Consider the following 27,549-nt stretch of genomic DNA (forward strand, 5'->3'; position numbering starts at 1 on the left):
TACCTCCTTCTGTCCAAAAATTCATAAAGAAAATTTCCATTTGTAAAGATGTCTTCCTACTAGGAAGAGAACAACTCTTGGAGACAACTTTATCAGCGGGAGAGACTCTTATCTGCATAGCAAGATAACTTTCATTTACCATACATTTCCTTCCCCATCTTACCATAACCTGCCCCCATTCCCTTGCCCAGAAGTCCCAAACCCCATTTTTCTTTGTTTAGACTAGAATGATATATAAGCCTCAATCATCTGGCCACCTCCTGGAGCCACATTTTTTCTTTGTGAACTCCAGTGCCACTGCATGCATAGGTAAGGGAGAAAAGTTTGCCACCTCAAAATATGCCTCTTTGGCACAAGGATTATTTTAACCTGCTTATCTTTAAGAAATAGCAGACAGAGGAGAAGCTCTGAAAACCAAGCAGGAGTCACTGTAAGAAATATTTACATGTTATACAAGGTAAATCTCTATTTGTGAAGTGTCTCCCTTGCTATACCAGGCCAATTCTTATCAATGGAGAGGGCAATGACTTAAATCTGCATAACATCCTTACCCTTGTTTATGTGCTTTTCCTGGTAACCTTCCATAACTGACTCTCCCCACCCTCAATAACCTCTTTGTCTTCAGCGGAAGATGGTATTTAAGGTGGGCTTCCACCATTTTGGTTTGTTACTCAGTTCTCCCGACTCTCTCCCATGTATACGTTATTAAATTTTTGTTTTATTTTCTCCAGTTAATCTGCCTCAGGTCTACTTAATTCTTAGACCACTCAGAAGAACTAAGAAGGGAAGAGGACAACTTCTTCCTCCCTGACACATACATAAGTAATTAAAACTGTTTTTTCTTTTGTTAATCTGACTTTTGTCAGTTTGACTTGTGGGCCCCAGCCACTGAACCTAGAAGGATAGAGGGAAATAAGCTTTTCGTCTCCTGCAGGGAGATTTCAAAATCTTTTAAGAATTAGGATAGTCACATAACCATAGTACAATGATCAAACTCAGGGAACACTGATAAAATACTATCTTACATATAGTCCACATTTACATTTCTCAATCCCAAGAATATCCTGTACGGCCATTTTTCCCCAAGCCAGGGTCACAATGCTTTTAGTTGCAATGTCTCTTTAGTCTTCTTGAATCTAGAGTAGTTCCTCAGTCTTTCTTTGCCTATAATGTCATTAACATTTTTGAAGAGGACAGATCTGTGGCTAAGATATTTATGCTAGTCTGACTGTGTCCTCAGGGTTAGATTCACATTACACATTTTAAAAGGCATACTACTTAAGTGATTTTATGTCTTTCTTATTGCATTATATCAGGAGGCACCTGATGGAAGTTGTTCTCATTGTTGGTGACGTTAACTTTGATCCTTTGCATAAGATGATATCTTGATTACTCCTTGCATGGGGGTGTGTGTGTGTGTGTGTGTGTGTGTGTGTGTCTTTGTCTTTGTCTATGTGTCTGTGCCTGTTGTGTGTATTGATGGGATTTAGTTCATGCTAACCCAAAATATGGCACCTTGGTATACTGCATATTTTAAAGTGAAGGAGTTTGAGAAAATGGCAGTAGGAAAATCTCAAAGCTGCCCCTGGCATTCTCCCCTGAAACAGAGCATAAAACCCTCATGTGAGAGGTGTCCTCCTTCTGGAGGAAAGGATCATTCCTATATCTGAAGATAAAGGGACAAATCCTTACAAACAGGCCTTGCTAAGTTGCTCCCAGTTAACTGCACTTACTTCATATTCTCTGACCTATCATACTTCTACATGACTGCCTACTCGTCATCAAAGCTAGAATAAAAATACGCAGGTCTGTTTCTTTGGGTCTTCGTTTCCTTATGAAGGCTCACACATCGTGTAAAACTTACATTAAATAAATTTGTATGCTTTTCTCCTGTTAACCTGTCTTTATCATTTTAATTTTCAGACCCAGCCAGGGACTCCAAGAGGGTTGAGGAAAACTTTCTCTTCCCCTACAGTATAAATGCATATAATAAATAATGTGTGGCGAGATTTTTTGAAACTATGCAAATATCCTGTTCCCAAAAAAGCTTCTGCTCGATGATTTTAGCATTTACTGATAATTCTAGTCTGAATTAATTATTACTAGAGAAGTTGTAAAATAGTGATTTTCTAATTCCATCATTTCTTCCACATTTATTAGTTGGTATTCTATATAAGAAGAGCTTGCCTTCCTCCCTTCTTTATTTATTTATTTGTGGTTTAAGTATACCTTATTAGCTTGACCTTTAAGTATCCTGTTTGAAGCTGGCTTCTGTGTCATTCAGACATATCCTCATCCATTTTTTTTCTAGCAGTTTCTTATTTGCTGGCACAACAAAATGTTCCAGGTTTTCCTGTACTTTCCCGCTTGGGACCTGGAATGAGAATTTCTCCAAGTTCCTTTTCATGGGAAATGGTATTTAGAAACAAAGAACCAGGAACTAGGTGTGCTCATTGGTGCTGGGCTTGTCACTGCTTGGAGACCTTTTCATAAGACAGAACTATGAATTATAAATATATATTTATATCTATATGTATGTTTAATCATACATATATGTATGTTTAATCTATATGTGTGTTTAATCTATATGTATGTTTTATCATGTGTTCATATTGACACTTCTAATCTCAATCCAATAGTACACTGTTCTACCTTCCCTTCCCTCACTCCATATTTATTTGTATTACTATTGTATTACTATTCTTCCACAGTGACATACAGGCTACCCCCCCCAATATATATATACTCAGTTGTACAGTCCTACAACACATAAAAATAATTTCAGAATGTTCCATCACTACCACTATCAACAGCAATTGTAAATGTAAAAAGTTCAAGATTTCTTTCTAGTTATCTTTAAACTGAGCCAAAAGTACAGTCAAGATACTGTGTTGAAAATAACTTGAATTATTATTTCTTTCCCTTATGTGTGATCATATCATTCACTTGATATATAGTTAGATTCATTTACCTCGGTTTTTATTCCATTTTTACTCCCAGTCTTGTAGTTTAATTTTATCTTTTGGGTATACAAAACATTAACATGGTTTCAAAGTCAAAACTATAAAGAAAGGTATCTTCAGGGTGGTATCACTCCCTTCCCTAACTCTTCGAATCCCATTCCCACACTACAGATTACCAATTTCATTTTTTCCACTTTATCCTTTCTATGTTTCCTTTTGCAAAAATAATCAGATAGATAGATAGACAGACAGACATTCTTATTTCTCCTTCTTTCATACATAAAATGTAGCATGCTATCTATATCCTTCCATACTTTGCTTTTTGCATTAACAACGTCTCTGAGAAGCACTCCATGTTAATTCATAAGGATCCTTCTGATTCTATTTTACAGCACACCACTGTGTGAGTTATGCCATGACTCATTCAAATAATCTCCTATACACAGGCATTTAGGATGTTTTCAATATTTCATAAGTACAGATGATACTGCATAGCTCTTCTTATGAGTGAAGTTAAACATAACTTTCATATGCTGAAAGACCATTTTTATATCAATTTTTGTGAACTGCCTAGGTCTTTTGCCACTTTTCTACTGGTTTTATGGGTTTTTTTCTCCTCAATTTGTACTTTGTAATAACTCCTCAAATCACATATGAAGAATGTTAACTCTTTATCATAAGATATCTTGCAAATGTTTTCCCTCAGCTTATCACTTGTGGTTTGACTTTATGCTTTTTGCCATGCAAAAGGATTTTTTTAAAAATTTTTAATTACAGAGTCAAGTTTAATTGTATCTGAATTCTGAATTACAGAAAGGCTCTCCTTGTGCTCACTATATAAAGGAATTCCCTTTATTGAATACATTTAAGTGTCCCTCAGTATGGTATAAAAGGGTGAAACTGAGCAGGACCTTGTGGGGCACCTGGGCATGGAAGCCTTTCTGTCCCATTTCTTGACTCCAGCTTCCATGACCTTCCCTGAGTTCCAAAGGGCAGATCTGAACAGTTGCTAATCCGGGAAGGGAAGGGATACAAAGACAAGGGAGGGGCAGCCAGGAAACAATAGTGCAGCCTTGGGGCAGGGTCCTGGTTCCACCTCAAGTGATACACATAACAATGTCTTTAAGCTCTTTAAGATGTCAGCATTCTTCATACCATAGAAAAACCACCTGAGGCTACATTAAAGGAACCAGAGAAGTTTATCAAGATTAGCTGAGACCAGATTAGAGGAGTGAAGGCCTTGCACACACCCTAATCTCATCAGCAACCCCACCCTTGAACCATTGCTATAAAACTCCTCATCAAATCCTCCCTGGTTGGGACACATAGTTTTTCCGGGCAGGAGCCCAGTGTGTCCCCCTTTACCTGGCAAAGCAATAAAACTATTCTTTTCTACTTCACCCAAAACTCTGTCTCCGAGACTTGATTCCGCACCGATGCACAGAGGCTGAGATTTTGGCATCAAGGGCCTGCTATAGGAATAAAATACTATTTGCCTATTGACCTCAGGGAAAATTCAAAGATGCATAAACTTTGTTTCTGCAGGCCTTTCATCTCCTAACGCTGTAGCTTTCATTTTCCCTAACCCCAGGTTTCCTCAGCAGGCTAGATTCACTAGAGAGCTGTGAACTAAACCTGAATTACTAAGGAAGATACTAACTCATCATAACCACAGGAATCTTTCTCTAGAGCAAATAATAATTTGTAGTGCAAATCTGTTTTATAATCACCTACTTTTATAAAGCAAGGATCACCTGTGTTATATTTTATTATCTCGCATTGATGGTGCATTTTCTCTTATTTTTATCATCAAGTAATCCATGTTTATTATAGAAAAAAACTATAGTTAAGTTCAAAGAAAAATTCTGGAACAGTTAACATTTTAGGACATATTACTGTATCAATATATACCTATTTAAAAATTCTATTCAATAAGACTATATTTACTATACTTCCTATTTTGTAGTTTATTTTTATTTTCACTTAATATAAAAATCTTTCCATGTTATTGAGTCATCAATAATAGCATTTTTCGGGACTTCCCTGGTGGTCCAGTGGTTAAGAATAGCCTTCCAGTGCAGGGGACATGGTTTCAATCCCTGGTCCGGGAACTAACATCCCACATGCCACGGGGCAACTAAGCCCGCACACTGCAACAAAGAGCCTGTGCTACAACGAAAGAGCCAGCGTGCCGCAACTAAGACCCAATGAAGCCAAAAATAAATAAATTTTAAAAAATAAAAATTAAATTAAAAATTTTTTAAATAGCATTTTTAAAGTCTACATGGTATTCCACTGTATAAAGTGTAGGGGAGAGAAGGGAAGCAAAATTCACCACCCCAAAATGTTTCTCTGGCATGAGGATTATTTCAAGCTGAAAACAATCAAGGCCCAAAAGATTTAGGAAGAAACTACGACCTTCCCCCTAACTGCTAAAAGAATGTAGATAGAGGACCTATTCCCAGAATAGAGCTATCTCCAGAGATATCTGCAAAGAACATAGGCTAGGTATGGTGGGGGTAGGGTCTAGAGATCAGTCCACTCTGTGTCCCACTGTCACTGCCTGGCCCAGCAAACATTTACTTACCGACCTTTTGCTTGTCCAAATCCATGTCAATGGCCTTCCTTCCCTTTGAAGTCCCAAACCACTACCCTCAACATCCTCTTTTGTCTTCAGCTGAAGATGCTGCTTAAGGTGAGGGTTTCAGTCATCCTAACGAACTACTCAATTTTCCTGGGTCTCTCCCATGTAAACATGTTATTAAACTTTTCTTTGACTTTCTCCTCTTAATCTTTCTCACTTCGATTTAATTCTTATAACAGCTGGAAGGACCTAGAAGGGTAGAGGAAAATTTCTTCCTCCCCAACAAAAGACAGAAAATATTTAACCATGTATTTTGCACTTAGGATGTTTGGTTTTTCTTCTTAATATCATGAACAGCTCTACAACAAAATTACTTAAAGACACATGCCTTTGTGAATTTGTCAAGATATTTCTTTAAGATAAATATATAGACACAGAATTGTTGGATCAAACAGTATACAAGATTTTTTTATATACACAGCTGACTTGCCACCAGCAGTATTTGAAAATAACTGTTTCCTTCACTCACACCTCACCCACTTAGTGTAAGCATTCTCCCTAATGCTTTTTTATCTCAATTTCTTAACGCAAGACTGAACAGCAATGAAAAGCTCCACGAAAGTACAAGACGAGCAAATTCAGAACAAAATATTACTGATGCGTGTCTAAAACACTGTAAAACTCCTCCGAGTCTCTGAACAATCTATTGATCTCTGAACAATCTATTGAAACATCTGAGAAACCACTTCATTCAAAGATGAAGATTTTTTTTTTTTACTCTGCCTATACAGCTTGGTCTTTAAGACTTTAAAATCCGGTGCAACTTCCTAACAGCCCTTTCCATTTAGTAGGAGCTCAAGCTTGGTTCTGATTATAAATAAATAGGAAGGTTTCTAGCCAAGAAGCATAGACCCAAGGAAGTTGCGAGAAGAAACTTACATGAAAGCTTCTCCCATTAGAGCTGAACTAATTAAAACTCCATGATAATTCTCCCTCATCAGTTACTGGCTAAACACATTTGCCTTAGAAATTTTTACTTCAGGTTCTAGTCTAATGGCCCACACTTCCAAATTACACTTTTAATTAAAAAGCAACAACATGGAATTTTTCTTTTCACAACCATCTGTGCTTTCCCAAGAACATGTGACTGCTACTGATAAATCTACTACTTTGCACACCCCAATCTTTATGTTTAGGGCTCGAAAAACTTAGGAAAATAATGCTGTTCCATAAAAACAGTATGTGATCAGAAACACGTGCTTTAAAATTCAATGTTTGGTATGTGATGCTTCTTAACAAGTGTTTATTAAACTGCATAATTTCAAAGCCTGAAGTGGTATACTGCAATGTTTTCCTGGGAGTTGATCACATTTACATATCCTTTTACACTTCCTGTGAAATTAATATTGCCTTTTGTATCTTGAACTTAGCTAATATAACTTGCCATTTCTACTTTTCATTGCTATGAGTAATATAGAGTGGACCCCCAAAGGGACCCTTGCAATGCCTACATAAGCTTTATTCCCTCGCTGTTACATTTCTTCATATGAATACATTAAATCAAGATCAATAAACCTTTGCAGAATTCACTGGTCTTGCAAAAAGGCAAGATTCATAATGGTAAAGGCTGCCCAGTGAATAAAGGAAAACTCTTAAAACTGGAGCCAAAGGCCAGGGTTCACAGAGCCCTTGTCACATCCAACAGCTTGCCAGAGATCCTTCACAAGAAGGGAACATTTCCACAACTGCTCAACGTCTAAGCAAGAGTGGCTTCATCACCAAGAACCAAAACCCAGCTGGTAATAACTAGACCTCTTTCTCTCAAGGATACATCTCTGTCAAACATTAAAACCTGACCATAATTTCAGGATTCTTAAAATTCCACCTGAGGCACATGGGGGTGGAAATGGCAAGATAATCAAAGAAAGTGGATGGTAGAGGCTGAGAAAAGAGGAACATGAGGAGTAGCCAAGAAGCTCCACAAAGCAAATCAAAGGCAGAAAATGGAAATCTTTGGAAATACCACATACCACAGTAGACAAAGGTCACTGGAGGTCTCAAAGGATCATCCCCCACTCATCTGCCCTGTAGTGGAGGAAAAATAATTTTCTCTCTACCCTTCTGAGTTCTTGGCTGAGACCCCTATAAAATGAGATTTAAAGGAGAAAAACATATTTAATTACATACATAGGTACAGGAGTCCACAAAGATGAGACTCAAAAGGCAGCCAGAGGATCGAAGCCAATGCACCATCCTGAGCTAAGGAAAGGGATAGGGGTCTGATGCTTCAAAAACAGGAAGGCAATTCACAGGAAGGTGAGAGGAGGAGATGTTTTGAAAACAAAGGTCATCTTGCCAGGCAGGTAAGTCTCTCTGGTGAAAAAGTTCTCTGGCAATAAGTATCTTCCATTCTAATGTAAATTTCCTTTAAAAAGGTAGATTTCCCTTATAAAATGTAGATTTCCCTTACAATGTAGTTTTTCCCTACAAAAATGTAGATCTACAAATGATAGAATTCCCTAACTTCTACTGTTTTCAGAGCTTCTGTGTTGCAGTTTCTTAAATATAATCAGCTTAAAATAATCCTTATGTCAAAGAGGCATATTTTGGGATTACCCATTCTGCTCCCCTTTACCACCCCCCCCCCCCCCCCCTACACACACAGAGCAGCTGCTTTGTCTAGTTGACAATTTAGTCAAGGCCAGGAAACCTAAATGGCAATCTGAAGGAAAAGTTGAGGGCAACTTCAAGATACCTGACCTGGGATAAATACCCCATACCCTGTCAGAAAGCACTTTCTACCATGCCTTGTACAGCTCTCATTTATTCTTCTACTTGAAGTTCATCTCCAATTTGGTCAAGAAGCAGAGTAATGGGATTCAGGGCCAGTATTAGAGTGAGGCAAGTGAGACAATCACCTCAAGTACAAAACTTACGGAGCGCGCTAAAAACACAAAAAAACAAAACAAAAAACAAAACCCCTCAGTAATCAAGATTATACTTCAGATGAGATTGGGCACATTCAGGGTGGTATGGCCATAGACCAAGATGAAACTTCAATGCAAAATTTTTAAAAATCAAAATTGATGTGAAAAAATTAATGGTGATCAAAATATCAAAATTTTAAATAAAGATTAATGCCATGCTGAATCACATTTAAGCCTGCATATGCACTCCTATTTATAGGTTTTCATGTATTTTGTTAATTTTTTTGGAGGACACTGAAGCCAGAATTTATTACAATGTCAATTTTGTAGCTTTAATGGGTACAAAGTATATAACATTTTCAACATTTCTTTATCTTGTTTTCAATGGGGACAATTGTCATCTTTGACATTTTCTCATTAGTAGTAATGATCTTAAATGATTTTAAATTAATTTACTTAGTTTCATTAATTTAATTAACTTCATTTTTCTTTTGCCTCGGGCTCCAATATGGCTCAGCACAGCACTGGTCTTTATTTAAAATTTTTATATTTTGTTCATCATAGATTTTTTTGGCATTTATTTGATTTTGAAAATGATATTGACCTAAAATATCTTTTTTCTTGATCACTGAGTATTTTGACACTCTTAAATTGTGCAATGGTTGTTCCATCCAAGTCAAAGTTATTGCTATAGCCATTTCAGATATGTAGCATAAATAAAAAAATGACTCTAAATGTGGACAGGAGCACAAGACATGTTAAGTGAGAGAAGCATCCTGCAGAATAATATGTAACTATGGGCTCATTTGTGCTTAATTTTTTTTTTAAAAAACTCTTAAGTCATAATATATCAAATATACATGGATGGTAATGTTACACAGCTCAGGGTCGGCTGCTCGCAGCTTGAAAGCCAATACTCGAGAGACAAATGTTGATTGGAAAAGAAAGATTGCTATATTCAGGAGGCCAGCAACCTGGAGAGAAGGTGGGCTCATGTCTGAAAACCAACTCCAAAGATTCTGCTCAACCGTTAAAGTTTTTAAAGGGAGAAAGGGGAAGTTAATCACAGTTAATCATTTGAGGAGGTGGTCAGAGTCTTCATTATCTTTCACTGTGTGCAGACTTTCTTCTGATTGGTTGGTGGTGAGGTAACAGTGTGGTGCTCCAGGAATCTTGTGATCAGCCTGAAGTTACCACCTTCCACCTGGGCAGTGGCCTTAGTTCCAAGAGAAGAACTCAAAGGTATATTGTTATGGTTCCTTGAGGAGGAACCAGGACCCTGCCCCATGGCTGCACTATAGTTTCTTGACTGCTCCTCCTTTGTTTCTGTGTTCCCTGCCTTTTCTGATTAGCAACTGTCTGAATCTGCCCTTTGGAACTCAGGGAGGGTCAAGGAGGCTAAATGAAGACTATTTCCTATAAACAAGAAAGAGGGGACACGGAAAAGATTTGTACCTCAGAGGGCCCCACAGGGTCCTGCTCCATTTCAGTAAAGGGTAAAGAATTTAGTCATTGAGGCAAGAGGTTCTCAATCATGTTACTGCAAAATAATACATTAGGTGCTCAAGTAACATGTTACTATCAATAATAACAACTAAAGCATTATTCTTTGCTAATCTTGATATCTTTGAAATATCCCTACAACAATGTGATTCTCACTCACTTGTAGCTAGGTACATTTTTTTAATTTCAGAGAAAATGTACTGGGAATTATAAGCAACCACTGTAGATTCAAGGGAGTTCATGGGCATCTCAACAATATGTGTCACTGAGCACCATTTTGCTTTGTTTTGTTTTGTTTTGAGGTTTTTTCAGTACGTGGTCAGTATTCCCTCTTTTCAATAATAGCAAACATCGTTTTGTTTGCTTTTTAAACCAGGCTTATGCAGGTATAATTTAAAAATAGTAAAATTGTCCCCTTTTAGTGTACATTTCTATGAATTTTGGTGAACACATACAGTCATATAACTGTCCACTGTAAACTGGCACTTGCCATCCACCTCTACAAGGATTAAATCATGAGCCACTGCAGCTGCTGACTTTCAACACCCCTGAAAGGAGCTCAGGGTGGAGAGCAGAAAGGAGGCGCTCTGTGCTCTGGGAGAAACTGGCAGAACAGGTCTTCAGATAGTTAGATATTTTATGAGCCGATTTTATGAGCCCAATTCTTGTCTCTCCTCATATCTAGAAAAGCACTAAATTGCTTCATGGTGACGTCTGCTCGTGACTAGCAGTAACCTTCATGAGACTAGCAGAAACCTTCTGCAAAATACATGTGCTTGATTGCATGTACTCCCCTTTCACCAAAATCACATATATACTGACCTTCCCCCCTACCTCTTTGGAGCAGTTTCTCAGAGCTATCTGAAATGCTGTCTCCCAGGCTACAGTCCTCACTTTGCCCCAGATAAAACTTAACTCACAACTCTCACGTTGTGCATTTCTTTTTTAAGTCAGCATAACCAACATTAAAATGAAGATATAGAACAAATTTTAAAAGCCTATTTTTAGATGATACTTAGAGAACAAAAACCACTTTTTAAGTTAAAAAAGTAATTGGGAGAAGCAAAATAAAAACCCAGATTTGGGCCACCAAAGCCACTGAACACGTCTAAGTGAGATAAAAGGCAGGAAGCAAACACTCTGTAGAGCACAATTCAGTTATAAAAAAAAATCATCATATAATTAATTTAGCAATTCTATTGCTTTACACATAAGTGTGCATAATGTATCTAACTCATTAAGACACAAAGTCTAGTCATATAATATTATCACAAGGTAACAAAGTTGCACTATTTTCTAGACATCTGGATTACTAATCCAATTTTACACATTTAATTCAGCTATTTGGTGTCATAAACACATAGCAAAAATTCACAGGGAAAAAAATGATTGTACATCTGGCACAAAGATGGCTCCAAGAATTGGACTTACGATGAGTAAATCATGTTTGTCTATCCTACTTCCTCCAGAGTATAAATACTCCAAATATAACTGTTTCCAAAGTAACCACGATCAAGAAAGGAGACTGCACAAAGGAGACAAGAATTAATAAGTTATATCCAGCCCTCTTTAAAGGCTGAGACTTCCCCTCAGGATAAGGAACCTGTAGTTTCTTATCCTTGGCAAGTTGGCCTATAAACCAAAATTGAGTGTCTCTTGTTTGCTCTTCCATCCTAGTTTTGTAGCTTTGGTGCGCATCAGATTCTCCAGAGAGAGAGCCTAATTTTTAAGCCACGCATCATTCCTGTCTAGAACTCCTTTTACTCATTCATTCGTTTAGTTACTCTATGACGACTTCTATTTGCTGAGCCCTGGACTACGGATCCAAAATCCCAAACACCCCTGCCTAGGAGACTAGGAAAGATAAGGAGTCTGGAGTCTCCATCGTCCCCTTTTCCTCCCCAGCCATCAGCTTCTGTTAGCATTAATCCTGTGAGTTGTGGCAGCCCTTGAGATTCAACATGATTAGTCTTAAAATCAAGGGCAACTACTAACATCAATAATAAAACAAGTATTAGAAGAAAACATTAATTTCTTTACAACTGCGATGAGGGGAAAGCCTTTCTAACTATGATTCAAATCCAAATGTTAAAAAAAATTAGGAAAAGATTGAAAATTTTGACTATATGAAAATTTTAAAATTCTTTTGCACAGGGAAAAAAAAACCCATAAGCAAAGTCAAAAAACAAATGCATGCTAGAAAAAAGCATATACAATATATATAATAGATTAAGCACCAATCACTTGTTAAAAGTTAAAGGAAAAAAGGTATTCAAAACCCCAGTTCTTTGTATGAGCAAAATAAAGGAACAAGAAGGTCACAGAAAAGGATATAGAAATGGCCTTTAAACATATGAAAATATGCTTACCTTCACTTATAATAAGAGAAAAGCAAATTAAAGCTACAGTTAGAATTACAACAATTGTACTACACTGATATAAGAGGTTAACAATAGGAAACACTGGGTGTGGAGTACATGAGAACTCATACAATTTGTATTATCTTTACAACTTTTCTATAAATATAAACCTATTCTAAAATAAGACATTTATTTAAAAACAACTGCACCAAGATACTGTTTCTCACTTACCAGATTAGCAAAAGTTCAAAAGCTTGACAATATACTCTGTTGTCAAGGGTGTGGAGAAACAGTCCCTCTTTTGCATTGCTAGTGAGAACGCAAAAGGGTATAACCTGTATGAAGGGATATGCGGTATTGGCTAATAAAACTATGTATCTGTTTACTCATATATCCATCTACCTATTTATCTGTATGTTTACTTAACAGCAATGTCAGTTACAGCAATTCGCTCTAAACATATACCTTCAACCATAAAGGAGAAACAATAGACACAAAGTTATTCACTGTGGCCTTATTTCTAATAACAAAATACTTAACAATCTAAGCCATCCACAGGAACCACCCCGGTATATCACAAAAAGGAATACTAGTCAGCTGTAATAAAGAATAAGGAGGATTTTTATAAAATGATATGGAAAATTTGCCAGGTTAAAAAAAAGCAAAGCGAAAAAGAGTATGTATAGTACACTACCTTCTGCATAAGAAAGGACAGAAAGTAAGCATTTGTATATATGTATGTATTTGCTAGTTTTGTAATAAACACCTGAAGGATAAACTGGAAACTAATGAAAACATTTACTATGGAGGGTAGGTAAGACCTGGGTTGAAAGGGTAGGCATGAAATAGGACTTCCTTGGACAACTTTTTATCTAAGTTTGGCTTTTGAACCATGTAAAGTTTTACATATTCAAATAGAAAAAGATGGAAAAGATAAAACCTAAACTTGCATGCAAACAGGAAAAGAAGTAAAAGGTATGCTATATTGATAAAAATAACCACAGAGGACAAAAAATGAATTCCAATAAGTTTTGAGTCTGGTACTCTGAATGTATATTCACAGTGGAGCATTAGTACAAAAAGAAGTACAAATTAATCTTGAACTTTACTTAGTAGATTGGTTGTTGGAAGTAGTATTGATGTAGTATTTCTGACACTATTTTCTGAATGTTATAGGATAGAGCAAATGAATCAATACATTGAACTCTCACAGTGGAATAAAGGAGATACGAATAAGGAATGAGGGTAGCTGAAGAAGAATTTTGTGATGTTGGATTTGAAATGTAGGTTATTACATATATAGTATATACATGTATATACACATAAATACATACATATATCTTAGAAGTAATGACACCAAAGTATCAATGATCCCACCTAGTAGCCAAATCTTTGTTCCTAAATTCCATTCCCCACTAAAGGGAGGCAGTACTCTTTGAAGAAATGACTTATTCTTGATCAGGACTAGGGAAAATACAATGTAAGCTTAAAAGATCTTATTTTCTTCAAGGGCATACTCAAAACTGACAGAGACATGTCAAAAGGACACAGGAACTAGATTAGAGAGGATCCTACTGGCTAACCTGGGGACAATTTGAGCATCACTAAAGAAAAAGGATCTGTTTATATAGTTATATTTAATTTGTGGAACTTCCTTGAGCTATACACATATGATTTGTGCATCTTCTGTAAGCTGACTTTACTTAATACAAAGTTTGAAAAAAAAAATCTGTGATAAAAGCAGCAAAGAAAACACATATTTTATTTTAGCTGAAAGAAGTACCATACTGTATGAGTAAATTGTTCCAGCTAGGATGATAATAATCCAATCCTACTATGGGTATGGGGAGGAGGAGCTCTTTTGTTACCAAAGAATATCAGCTAATAAATATACAAGGCTAATACAATTAGAATAACCCAACAGGCAAGATTCATCCATGAATAGTAAAACCAATGGATGAAAAGTTCTTGGGAAACAGAATATTCACCCACTCTCAAAATATCACCTCACAGATTACTTACTAATTACAAAGCAAAAAACAAATCTCAATAAAACACATACCTTCCAAAATTTGAGGTATTTGGAGAATATCACCTTAATCAAGTGATCATATGGCATCACCAAGAATGATACAAACAAATTAGGTGCCTCTGATATGATGCAATGTGAAGTATACAATATCACCTAGGTAGTATTTTAGCCAAAAACGTTTAAACTAAATCTAATTATGAGGAAACAACTGGACAAATCCACATTGCGTAGCATTCCAAGACACTGGCTTGGAAACCTCAAAAATATTAACTCACGAAAGATAAATAAAAGCAGGAGACTATTCTAGATTAAAGAGTCCAAAGCAGTGCAACAACTAAAGAAATGTGTAATCTGAGTGGATTTATAGAAAAGAAAATAGAAATAAGGAAAAAGGGACACTACAAGGTACAAGGGACATTAATGGGGACATTTGACTATATTTGATAACATAGTGTTTAAATTTCTTGGGTGTGATAATAGTATTATGGTTACACATTGATCTTAGGAGACACAAGGTTAAATGTCAGGTGGAAATACAATGTCTACAGCTGAATTGCAATTAGTTTTCAAAAGTATATAAATGAGAAAAAGAAAGCAAATGAACAACAGTGCCAAAATATTAATGAATAACTGAATTCCTGTGAAAGGTATTTGGGTATCTGTTGTTCTCTCAATTTTTCTTAAGTTTTAATACTTTCAAAGTAAAAAATTGGGAGGAAAATAATTGGGATAGACTGTAAAAAAAAAAAATCAAGGACAATTAGCATTTTCTAAATGCTTGCTATGTGTCAGGCCCTATTCATAAGGGGATTTCAATAATAACTCATTTAATCCTCATAATTCTATGTGATTGATAGTAATACTTCTACAGATGAGGAAATTGAATACTATAGAGAGAAAATAACTTGCCCAAGCTAGTAATCAGAGTAGTTAGGATTTGAACCTAAGAAATTTAGATTCAGAGTTCATTATCACAGACACAATATTTTTCTGCCCTTCAAATAAATAATAAATCAGATTATTGAAACATACTTATTGAATAATATGAAATAATATGATTAGTAGAACAAATATATTAATCACATCAGCCTAATGATTATACCTATCTGATATTTCCTACATGCCCAACACAGAATTCTGGAGGGTTCAATTGGTTCTGATTAGTTCTCTTTCCTATGCTGGAAAATAAGACCAGCAATAACTGGAGGCCAACGAACATCCTGGGGTGGGGTGGAGGGTTGATTTTTATTACCATAGTATCTTCAGTTATGGGTATTATTTTTAAAACAGAGAATATAGAGAAAGTTAAAGAATCAATATTTATAACTAGTAGGTTTAAAAAATCAAAGAAAAAGGAACAAAAGTACAGGTGCTTTGAGGTTTGGATTATGATAAAAATGCCATTATAAAGCAATTCATTTCCCCAGATTGTAGCAGCTAAAGACCCTAACACAGTAAAAATTACATCATTAGTCAGTTAATCAGCTTTCTCTCACAATGACTCAATGGGGTGCCTTCTTTAACTCAATACAGTAACCAGCTCACCAACAGTATCTAAAAAAGAGAAAAGTTACAAGAATAAAAAAATTGACACAAAAAGCTATGGAGAAGAGAGACTGAAACAGACAAAAGCGGTTGTACTATAAAAGAGAGAAATGGAAAGGGAAATGTCAGGAATCAAAGGTTAAAAGAGAAAAGATCAGGATTAAAAAAAAAAAAAAAAAGATATTCAAGTCTCTTATAAAAGAAAAGGGACAAGTCGAGAGATAAAAATCATGACCAGAGTTGAAGCCTGAAAACAAGGCAACAGACAAAAAGAAGTGGTATTAGCAGTGCCATTCACTCACTCATTTACTCATTCATTTAACATCTAGAATATAGAAGGTACTTTGTGGACCTCTGAGAGACACAAAAATGATAAGCAGGGACCCCGGCCCTCAAAGAGCCTAGCTGCTCAAGATTTTCTCATTTTTGCATGTTCCTATTTTTTAAATGTGATTTTAATTATTGATGCCATACCTTAGTTAACTGTGGTTGTTAATTTTATATCTCAACTTGATTGGAACACAGGGTGCCCAGATTAAACATAATTTCTAGGTGTGTTTTTGAGGGTGTTTCTAGATAAGAGGGCATCATCCAATCCAGTGAGGGCCTGAATAGAACAAAAAGACAGAGAAAAGGGAAATGCATCCTCTCTGCCTGACTGATTAAGCTGGGACAGTCTTCTGCCATCAACTGTGACTTGCACCATCCGCCTTCTGGTTCTTAAAACTACACCACCAGCATTCCTGGATCTCCAGCTTATAGATGACAGATTGTGCAACTTCTCAGCCTCCATAATCATATAAACCAATTCCTATATATAATAAATATATTTATTTATTCCCTTATAAATAAACACACACACACACACACAGGTAAACAGCTTTTGGCAGGAAAGAGCACTTTGCAGGAGGCCCCTTTTGTCTTGTCACTTTAGCAAAGCTATATTGCAGGGGTCCCCAACCCCATGGGCCGTGGTCCACGGCCTGTTAGGAAGCTGGCCGCACAGCAGGAGGTGAGCAGTGGGCGAGCGAACGAAGCTTCATCTGCCGTTCCCCATTACTGCCTGAACCATTCTACTCCCCCACCCCGGTCCGTGGAAAAACTGTCTTCCACAAAACCAGTCCCTGGTGCCAAAAAGGTTGGGGACCACTGCTATATTGTAACTGACCTTAAGCCAGGCACTATTCATCTCTGGCCCAAGCACACTTTCAAATCTTTTGATCACACAATACCTTGCCTAACCTGTTGGTTCTTTCCTTACATCGAAGAAATAGAAATGAAGAATAAGTAATTAACAGATAACTAAATCTCTTCCCTAGCTTCCCCTTCGGTAATCTTGTGAACAAACTGTGTGAACAAAATAGCATCTAAAGAAAGATCACAAGAAGTCGACAAGCCTGCACGTAGTGGAAAATGGCAATGAGTCTGATCCCCTATCTCAATGATTAACTGAGATTGTTTCTCCTTTTCTCTTTAAAAACGTTCATGGCTGAGCAGAGTCTTCAGAGTTGGTTTTGGGACACAAGTCCACCTTCTCCCCAGATTGCCAGCTTTCTGATTAAAAACAACTTTTTCCATTTCTACCAACACTTGCCTCTTGAGTATTGATTTTCAAGCAGCGAGCAGCTGGACCTGAGTTCGGTAACACACACACACACACACGCACACACATAAATACCTCCTATTGGTTCTGTTTTTCAGAAGAACCTTAATACACTAATATTCTCATACTCAGCATGTACTTCCAAATATTACAGCAGTTACATCATCCATAAAAGAGGGTACTTCTTAATGGCAACTGCTGTACTGAAGGAGTTTATTATGAAAGGAGATGTGTTCATATTTCTGATATACTGATAGTATCATCATTAATTAAAGCAGCATCATAAAGTGGTGCTATGATGTATAGATACTTTCAACTCTGGAAACATATCATCCATTTTCTTTTCATTATCTTATTCCAGAAAGGTGAACATCGGCAAAGGACAAGGAAATCTAAAGGAAGCAGAAAGACAGATAAGGAGTTTAGGAATCAAGTTTTCATTTTCTTTGTAATTTTCCACAGGACTTCTATGAAAAAAAGCAATACTGACCAATGGAGTATTTTTCATATTGTGTCTGAGAACGAATTCTGGGTAAAGGAAGATACAACAAGGGAGAGGCTCTCAACCAGATATCCTTTCCCAGTATCTCACATGCAGAAAACACCTAAGTGAGGTTTACTTGAAAGAAAATCAGAAATTGACCTCCCAGCCTGCCTGTGTATGGTTTCTGCTCTTACTAAGGTCAGCTTAATCCCTGAAGAGAGCTGAAAATTCAAGTTTAAATGGATGTTTCATAATCCAATTTAGAGGACCCACCTCTACCCCCCAAGTCAACAAAAGAGGGTGAAGAGCATGGAAGTCAACACCCATTATTTAGACTGATCAACATCTGACTCCCTTAGGGCACTGCGCCTCCCCAACTCATTGTTTTCTCCTGGGATCTCAACTGAGGTGTCTCATCTCCCTCACCAGAGGTAGGAATGTGACTCAAGGTAACCAATCTGAGTCTTCTGGGGGATTTATACGAATCAGCTGTAAGAGAATGGCGCTTCTGAGAACATGGGTAGTATTAAAAAAAAACAAAGAAGAAGAAAACAGGCCCAGAATGGAGTCACTTGCGCTAAGCTCCATGTCAACAAATCAAGAGTTAATACCTAGTCTAATTGTAGTTTCAGCCTCTCCTAGAAATGTAATCTTAACCAGTCAGTCTGAAATTTCCTGGCCAGCACTGGTGAGATAATCCATCTGATGGAACTCTGCCATCCCCCAAGAAGGTAACTTTGCCTGAAACAATCCTTTCTTTTATTTATGACTTTCTTATCCCACCCCCTTTCTGCCCTTTCCTTGTCTGAGGCTCTTTGGAGCCCTTTTCTATCTACTAGACGGGATGCTGCCTGATTCATGAATTGCTGAATAAAGCCAATTAGATCTTCAAATTCACTCAGTTGAATTTTGTTTTTTAATAGTAGTTAAATTCACACCACCACAAGGACTTAGACTGAAGGAAAATTAAGAGCATGTAGAGAAGAAATGGGCTATGAGATAGGGAGGAGCAGAGGCAAATTAACCATGAAGCTATTGCAACTTAAGTTTCCAGGCCCTTTTAGAGCAATGCGGTCATTTATGATCTTTTAATAAAGAAGCTTCTTCAAACTGTGTAAACTTCAGGCTACACAAAACCTAGATTCACCCCTGGAAGAAACAGTTTTGAATATACAATGAAGCACCTATAGCCATCCATGACAAAAGTCAGGTTCATCCCACTGGAAACTGAAATTATGTGAGCCAAAATTCCCATTTTCATTTCACTCGGGATATCCTGAATTCAGTTTTACCCACTTACAACTGAAGGGTAGGAGAATATGTCACCCCAAAATATGACTCTTCAGCATAAGGATTATTTTGAGCCAATTATTGTAAGAAACAGCAGACACAGGAGAAGCTCTGAAAATAGAGTAGAACTTGCCCTTTTGTAAGAGATATTCACATTTATAAAGGAAATCTCCATTAGTAAGTGTCTCCCTCTCTGTACCAAGAAGAGAAGGATGACTAAATCACAAGAGAATCTTTTCAATGGAGAAGGCATTAAATCTACAGAACAAATCTTACCCTGGTTTACCACGCTTTTCCTAGTAAACTCCCATAACTACCTACCCCAACCCTCCTTATCTTTCTTATGTCTTTAGCTGAAGATGGTATTTAAGGTAGTAGATGCACCATCTCAGGAAGTTACTCAGTTTTTCTGGGTATCTCCCATGTATACAGGAAGTATACAGGTTAATAAATTTCTGTTTGTTTTTCTCCTGTTAATCTTTTATTACTGGGAGGTTTGGGGTGGTCTCAGCCAAGAATTCAGAAGGGCAGAGGGGAAATTATTTTTCCTCCTCTACATAACCAAAAGAATTTGGAGAATTTACGAAAACAATAAACTTAACTTCCTCTCAGGAAAATAGTACAAATCAATACTACTTTCAACTTTCAAAATATATATATTATAAGCTATTACTTTGCTTTTGTCCAAATTTCAGAATGTTGCTAACAGAAAGTTCCCACATCAGATTTAAGCAATTTTAATAAAACAAACCATAGGACAACCTTTACAGATTTTTCAAAGATATTTTTCCTTTAATTAATTAGCAATAAATGAAAAAAAGAAAGATTAAGCTGACACTACAAAAAGTCTCATTTGATAATAACCTTTTGGGACTTCCCTGGTGGAGCTGTGATTAAGAGTCCTCCTGCCAATGCAGGGGACACGGGTTCATGCCCTGGTCCGGGAAGATCCCACATGCTGCAGAGCTACTAAGCCCGTGCACCACAACTACTGAGCCTGCGCTCTACAGCCCACGCGACACAACTACTGAAGCCCACGCGACACAACTACTGAAGCTCACGCGCCGAGAGTCCGTGCTCCGCAACAAGAGAAGCCACCGCAATGAGAAGCCCATGCACCTCAACGAAGAGTAGCCCCTGCTCGCCTCAACTAGAGAAAGCCCGTGCGCAGCAATGAAGACCCAACACAGCCAAAAATAAATAAATAAATTAAAATAATGATAATAATAAGTGTAACCTTTTTATGTTGTGTGTTTACCAAACGTATTTTTATTTCTTCATTGCACAGAGTACTTATTTTCTACTGAGAGTTCCATTTAAATTCTCTCTTGGCCAATCCACGTGATTGCTAAGGAATCCATTCATAATACTATATGTGTCAAACCCCTACCAGCAGTGCTTTGTCACCCACAGTCTCCTCGAAACAAATTACATTAGATATCTAAGACTCTTGGAAATCTGCAAGAAAAGCATATTCAGCAATGTTTCACTTAAGCAAGCCTCTGCCTTCTTGGAATTTTTCTTTGAAGAACATAATTTAGAAAGTGGTAAAATTTAATGGAGGATATTCCACACTTTTCTGAATAGCAACATGCAAACTAATAAAGGTCCAGGGAGTTCTTCCACGTAGTTCCAAGGAAATAAAATGTGCTTCTTATTAAATATTTCTCAAAAGGTACTTACAATACTACATTTGTTGGAAAAAATTTATCTTAAAAGAAACATGAAATATTTCATGTCCAAAAGATCAGGAAATCAATCGAAATGGACCATTTGTCTTGTAAATGATTCATTCAGAATGACAAAGAAAATCACTGTTGTACCAGGAAGTGACCCCCTCATTTTGAAGAAAAGCAGGCAGTCGGAGAAGCATGGATTTTGTGATTTTGAAGAAAATCACTGTTACTTCCGAGCAATGATTCAAGTCCCAATCAAGTCCTGTCACCACCCCCGTACACCTTGCCTCTTCACCTAAAGAAGACAATAAAATTTGTACTGACCCCTCCAAAAAGTGTGCAGCCAAATGATCTCACTTTAAAGAACTCTGTATACGCACACCCCTCCATCACCACCATCATGTTGCAGAACAGCCACCTCAGCAGTAAAGAGATTTGAGAGTTAAGTAAACCTTCTAGCCAGAGGTCCTGGTGTCCTGGTGTCTTCATCTAATCCCAAGTCACTATGGAGTAGGTCCCTGCAGGGCACTGGCTTTGGTGCCACAGAGCACTGCCATTTCCAGCACTACCAGTTCCTTTAACCTTCAAGAGAGCAGAGAAGAGGCATTCAAACCGACGAGTAAAGAGATGTCCTGGCCGTCTAATTTCAAAGTAGGTCATATCAGAGTCTTTTATGGTTTTTAGAAGTATTTTATGCTACTCTGATGGAAACCTAAAACAGTAGTAGCTTCTGTCTGATAAATGCCATAGAGGGGGAAACAGTAAGTCTAAAGCAAAGGGAGGGGGGTGAAATTATTTTGCTGCAATAGGCAACACAGTGAAAACAAGAGACTACTGAAGTTTAAACAAATCATCTATATTTATTCTGGTAAAGACTTTCCTCATATCAGCACTTTAAATACCACTGTAAAATGCTGACAATAATTATGTGAATGTTGCTACAAAAAATTAAATTTCCCAACTAATGGGTTTCAAAGGTGTTTCCGCTCCTGCCTTACACACATATATACAGACAGACAGACAGACACACACACACACACACACGTGCACATGCGCAAGAACATTTCGGGTATCTCTGTTAGGATTTCCCAAAGTCAACTATACTGTATGGAACGAAAATATCTATACTCCTCCTACTACCACCACTACTACCAAGAAACAAGTCCAAAAAGAAAGAATGTGAGCCATAATACACTAACCTGAGGCCTGTGTTAGGCTTGTAGTTGGAAGCAGTGTGGCAGAGTAGTTATCAACCTGAACTTTGGAGTCACGTCATACAGAACTGAATCCTATCTTAGTCACTGGGTGACTAGGGCTAGTAACTAAACCTCCCTGAACCCCAGTTTCCTCATCTGCAAAATGGTGACAGTCATGTATGTTATAGGAGTTAAATGATGAAATGTATATAAAGTACTTAGTACAGATTCTGGCTCACAACAAAGCACTTGTGAAGTGTAGAGTAATTGCTATCATTATTACCATTATCAACAATTGTCACAGAGCATGCTTCTTGGTTAAACAGACACGAAGCTTAGGGGAATAAAGTCACTCTCAGGAAAGTTAGACTTTAAGAAAATAGAACTTGCCTAGTACTTTGGTTAAAATGCACATTTGTCTGACTTTATATTTTTGGCATTGGCATGTCTAATGGGCAGCTGATACAGCCTGTGCAGGATCTGCAATCTCAACAGAAAGGCAAGTATAACCTTCCTGGTTGTTAATAAGCAACTTGTTAATCTTTGGATGAATGGACTTCCCTGCTTTGACCTTTTCTACTCAAAATGTGGCCCACAGACCAGAACATCAGCATCACCAGGGAACTTCTTAGAAATGCAGAATCTCAGGCCCCACCCCTAATCTACAGAATCAGAATTTTAACAAGAACCCTAGGTGATTTGTATGCACATTAAGGCTCAAAAAGCACTATTGTAGACCACAAAATTTAATATACAACTTAACCCATTTTGGATGTGTTTCTGTAATCTCTGCTATACAATAAACCACTCCAAAACTAGTGACTTAAAACAATAACAACCATTTATTTGTCCTACATCTTCTGTTTGGGCAGCCCTTAGTGGGACAACTCATCTCTCTGCTCCACATAATGTTGACCGGGGCAGTCCAACTGGGACTGCAAGATTCAAGTTGGCTTCCCTTCCCTCCATGCCCCTCGGCTGATATGACTGGGACAGCTGGGGGATGGCTGGGCCTCTCTCCATATCTTCGTAATCCTCCACGAACTCAATCCCGATGACCTCTCTCTTGCTGCATAACCAGACTTCTTAAAGAGATGGCACAGGGCTCTAAAGAGTGTTTATCTCCAGCCAACCTAAAGTCTAGCTGGACTCAGAACTGACACAGTGTTATTTCTGCCATTTTCTATTGGCCAAAAAAAGTCAATGTCAACCAAAACTCACGGGGAGGGAAAGAGGACTTTATCTCCTTACGGGAGAAGAGACATGCACAGACAGAAATGGAAGAATTTGTTGCAACCATCTTCTCAGACCAGTTACGTACAACAGGGTGTCCGTTCCTTTATCATTTCCTCTCTCTCCCGGTTCTTGTGATTGGTAAAAACATCCACTTCATTTCGATTACACGATTATATACACGCCCCCATTGGGAGCATAAGGAATTTTAAGGCCTGATATCTCCCCTCAAGGATCTTGTTATAACAAAATTGGTGAAATAAGGCATGTATATCTTAAAATTTTAATAACAATAAAATGCTGTAATAATAAAATATTTAAGTAGCAGTACCAGATAATAATAGAAGTGACGGCCTAAGGCTGTGAAACATTCATTTAATTAATTGTGTACACAGTAGCCACTTTGAGTGCTCAGGGAAGAGCATGGAAGTGGAGAAAAAGGGACCATGGAAGAGGAGGGATGTATAGCCTGAGCTGAGGAAGATTTGCAAAGGAAGAGTTAGATAGATTTCAAAAAAAAAAAAAAAAAAAGACCCAATGAAACATACTTGAAGGATAACAGAACCAAGGAGCCAAGGGAATGGGGTCATGGGGACACAAAGCCATGAATGAGTGTCTCTGCATGTTCTTTCTTGAGTGATGATTATAAATTCAATGTTCCTGAAAGAATTTCTTGCCTCATAACGTCCACCTTTGTGCTTCCCCCTTAGATATGTTCATATGCCATTTATGGAATTCCCAACAGCAATGTAACCTTGTATTAATAATGAAGCGTTTTTACTAACCTTATAAATTTTACTATACCTTGTTGGGGGGTGGGGAGGGAGGACAAACAAACAGAAATGTGGGCATGTCAAATGGCAACTTGTAAACTTCACTATTCATTGTATAGGAATTAGCACTTCTGGTATTGTTAAGCAGCAACTTGTAAAGTTCACTCTCCCTCAGAAAATAAAAATGGAATGAAAGGTACTGCTTAGAAGAAGCATACATTTCAATCTCCATTGCAGGAAAATAAGCTCTGATGACGCTACATAGTTCATACACCTCAATGTGCCAAACACTTGTTTTATTACACATTCATGTATAATCAGCTGGTTTTCCAGCAACAGAGAATGAAACTTACAAGTTGTTGTTTAACTTTCTTTTAAATGTATTTTTCTTCCTTCTCCTTTTTCCTCCTCCATACCCCCAAAACATAATATGAACAACGGGGTTTCTGAATGTTACCACTCATTAATTCCTTTTATAACAATGATTAAGACAATTTTAAACATTGTTCTTGGGCTTTATGCTATCACATATAATAGAGAATGACATAGTTTTGGGTCATACATTTCAAACAATAGCTTTTTAACTTGTTGGGGGTAGAGAGAGCTTTTTAAAAGTTAATAATAAGCATCATTAATAGCCTTTAATTTCTATTTGTTGTTGAAAAGCACCAGGCCTCTGACTCCAGAAGCTCCTCAGCATTTTCACAAATGCACCCATCAGAAATTCAGAACCAGTGCATTTGAATGATTTTACCATTTATTAAAACAAGTTTCTTTTTCTTGTTTCTTTTTTCTTTTCTTTTTTTTTCTTCTGACTTTATCTTACAGTTCTAGAGGCCAAGTACAAAAATCAGGGTGTGGGTGGGCAGGGCTGGTTCCTTCTGGTGGCTCCAGGGAGAATATGTTCCTTGGCTCGTGGCTCCTGCCAGCACCTTCCAATCTCAGATTCTGCATCTGCCTCCCTCTTATGGGGACCCTGTGTGACACTCGGCCCACCAAGATACTCCAGGACCACCTCAGGATCCCACGTGGACATCTGGGAAGGTTATTCTGCCAACCACACTACCTCTCCCCCACCCCACTTTCCTGCACCCTGTATACGAGGGGGGCCTCCACCACATTAATCAGAGGCCCTCAAGCCCAGCAGCCAGAGCCCTGACCCTCATGGGGACTTAGGACAGGGAAAGGAAAGTGTGTCGTGTTCCTAAAGAGAGTAAGACACAGGCCCGGCGGCCCGTCTGTGTTGGCACCTGTCCACCGGGCTCACAGCGCCTCCTCAGCACGGGCAAGGCGGACCAGCCGTGCCAAGACACCTGCCAGGTCGGCGGCCTTGCCCAGATTGACGTAGGTGTCCGTGCAGATGCGGTGGAGGCTGAGCCAGTCGGACAGCAGCTCAGAGAGGAGGTGCACGTGCTTCTCCATCTCCCAGGGGCTCGTGGCCGTGCGGTAGCTGCCCACCATCCTGGCGCAGGCCATCTCCATGCTGAGCGCTGGCTTGTGCTCTGACCTGAAGACGCTGCGCAGCACGCGGGCCACCTCAGGCAGCCGCTCGAGCCCCTGCAGCCGCTGCTTCTGTTTCAGGCGCCGGGTCATCTGCGCCAGCTGCTTCTGCGCCTCCTGGGCCGGATCCGCTCCAGCAGGACCTGGGACATCCCCTTCAGGGCGGCAGGCGGCATGGCGGCAGGGTGGCTGGCAGTGCCGGGCTGGGGAACCAGGGGCTGCTAGGCTCGGCCGTGAGCTGGGCCAGGTCACTCAGAGCCTTCTCCATCCTGGATGACACCAGGCTGCGGGCACCGGCCAACACCTCCTGGGCGGTGGCCAGCTTCTCCACGGTGGGCGGCTGGGGCAGCTTGGCCGGCTTGATGTAAGGCACTTTGTCCACATTGAAGCAGGGGTGCCAGCGTGTCAGCTGGTCCTCAGGAACCTCCATGGGCGGCGGGGGGTGGGGGGGGTTTCAGGGAGGCCAGGAAGGCCCTGTGATACTACCGGACACAGGCTACCAGATTCTAGCTGAAGATCTGGCACCACCGCAGCACGCGTGATGCCGTCAGCTGGGGAGCCACACTGCCAGCCTGCTGGTCCAGCAGCGGCTCGATGGTGAGCTGGTAATCAGACCTCCTGCCACCGTCCTTGAATGTGGCGGCGTAGCGCTCCTGGCGGAAGCAGTAGGAGCCAGGGTACACGGTTTTGATCCGGCCCACACTGCGCTCCTCAAAGCGCTTCTGCATCATGTCCTGGACTCCCTGCTTGACCTTGGCAAAGGTCACAGTCTCAGAGCGGTTGTACAGCACGCCCACGATGGTGTCCATGCTGCAGAACATCTCGGCCAGCACCTGGTACTTGTAGGCAGCACAAGGCCCGGGGGCCCCTGCTGGGTCAGGGCGAGGAAGCGCTGATAGGCAGGCATCTGCTCACCACGTAGTCCCGCTGGGTGCCCCTTGTCCTCCGGTGCTCTGGGTTCCCCAGCATTCTTCTGTGCACTTGCCTTCAGCTCCTGGACCCGTGCCCCCAGCTCCTGTGCCCACTGCAGGCAAGACTTGAGCTCAGAAAGGGTGACCTTTGAAGGGACCTTGTGTCCTCCTGGGCTGCCAGTCAGGGTCGCTGACCAGCTGAGAGGGTGGCCTTTGTCTTCTTGCTTTGGGGAGAAGAGTGCTCTGGGGAGCCAGGGACAGCTGGGGAACTAGGGCCAGAGACTGCGTTGGCCAGCAGCCGCAGCCTCCTGCACGGGGGCGGAGCAGGCTCATCGCTCTGGGGCTCGGCGCGTTGGGCCCAGCCGGGGTCGGAGCGCGGGGCTCAGGGTGCACCAGACCGGCTTGGTGTGTCTAAGGGGTGGTATGTAAATCTTCGGGAAGACCCTGACAGGCAAGACCTGAAGGTGGAGCCCAGTGACACCATCAAGAATGTGAAGGCCAAGATCCAGGATAAAGAAGGCATCCTCCCTGACCAGCAGAGGCTCATGTTTGCAGGCAAACAGCTGGAAGACGGCCGCACTATTTCTGATTACAACATCCAGAAAGAGTCTACCCTGCACCTGGTCCTCCGTCTAAGGGGTAGCTGTTAATTATTCAGTCTCGCATTCATAATGCCCAATGATGGCATCACTCTGCACATGGCACTGCGCCATGGCGGGAGCAGCGAGACCCCAGCGGTGGGACCACAAGCAGAAGTGGAGACGCGTTTCCCGCTGATTTTCTCACTGCACCCTGGTCCCGCCCCCGCTGTGGGCGGAAACCATTGGCACAAACAAATTTCTAAATAGTTCTCCTGGACAGGAAGGACCCGAACCTTGGAAGAAAGTGGTAGAGCTATATTCTGTGGAGTCATGGCAAGCAATAAAGGAATAAGGGGAGTTGCCACCTCATTACTAAAAGTGTCAGTGC

The 27,549-nt window shown here is 39.5% G+C and overlaps 1 protein-coding gene and 1 pseudogene across 17 annotated transcripts in view; both read right to left on the reverse strand.

The window, feature by feature from the left end:
- The window catches only part of FHIT (fragile histidine triad diadenosine triphosphatase), a 1,443,555-nt gene that overhangs the window by 1,096,651 nt on the left and 319,355 nt on the right, over positions 1-27,549 (reverse strand). For 2 of the 17 annotated variants that reach the window (XM_029242161.1, XM_029242151.1), the window contains exon 3: positions 21,420-21,549. The exons of 14 other annotated variants lie outside the window; for them this stretch is intronic. The gene's annotated coding sequence lies outside the window, so the exon portion shown is untranslated. One more of the 17 variants, XM_029242155.1, reaches the window with a different exon arrangement.
- LOC114907051 lies at positions 24,568-27,293 on the reverse strand (annotated as a pseudogene).

This window comes from Monodon monoceros, unplaced genomic scaffold (genome assembly GCF_005190385.1).
Source record: "Monodon monoceros isolate NGI ecotype Baffin Bay Population unplaced genomic scaffold, NGI_Narwhal_1 Super_Scaffold_3, whole genome shotgun sequence".
Taxonomy (NCBI): domain Eukaryota; kingdom Metazoa; phylum Chordata; class Mammalia; order Artiodactyla; family Monodontidae; genus Monodon; species Monodon monoceros.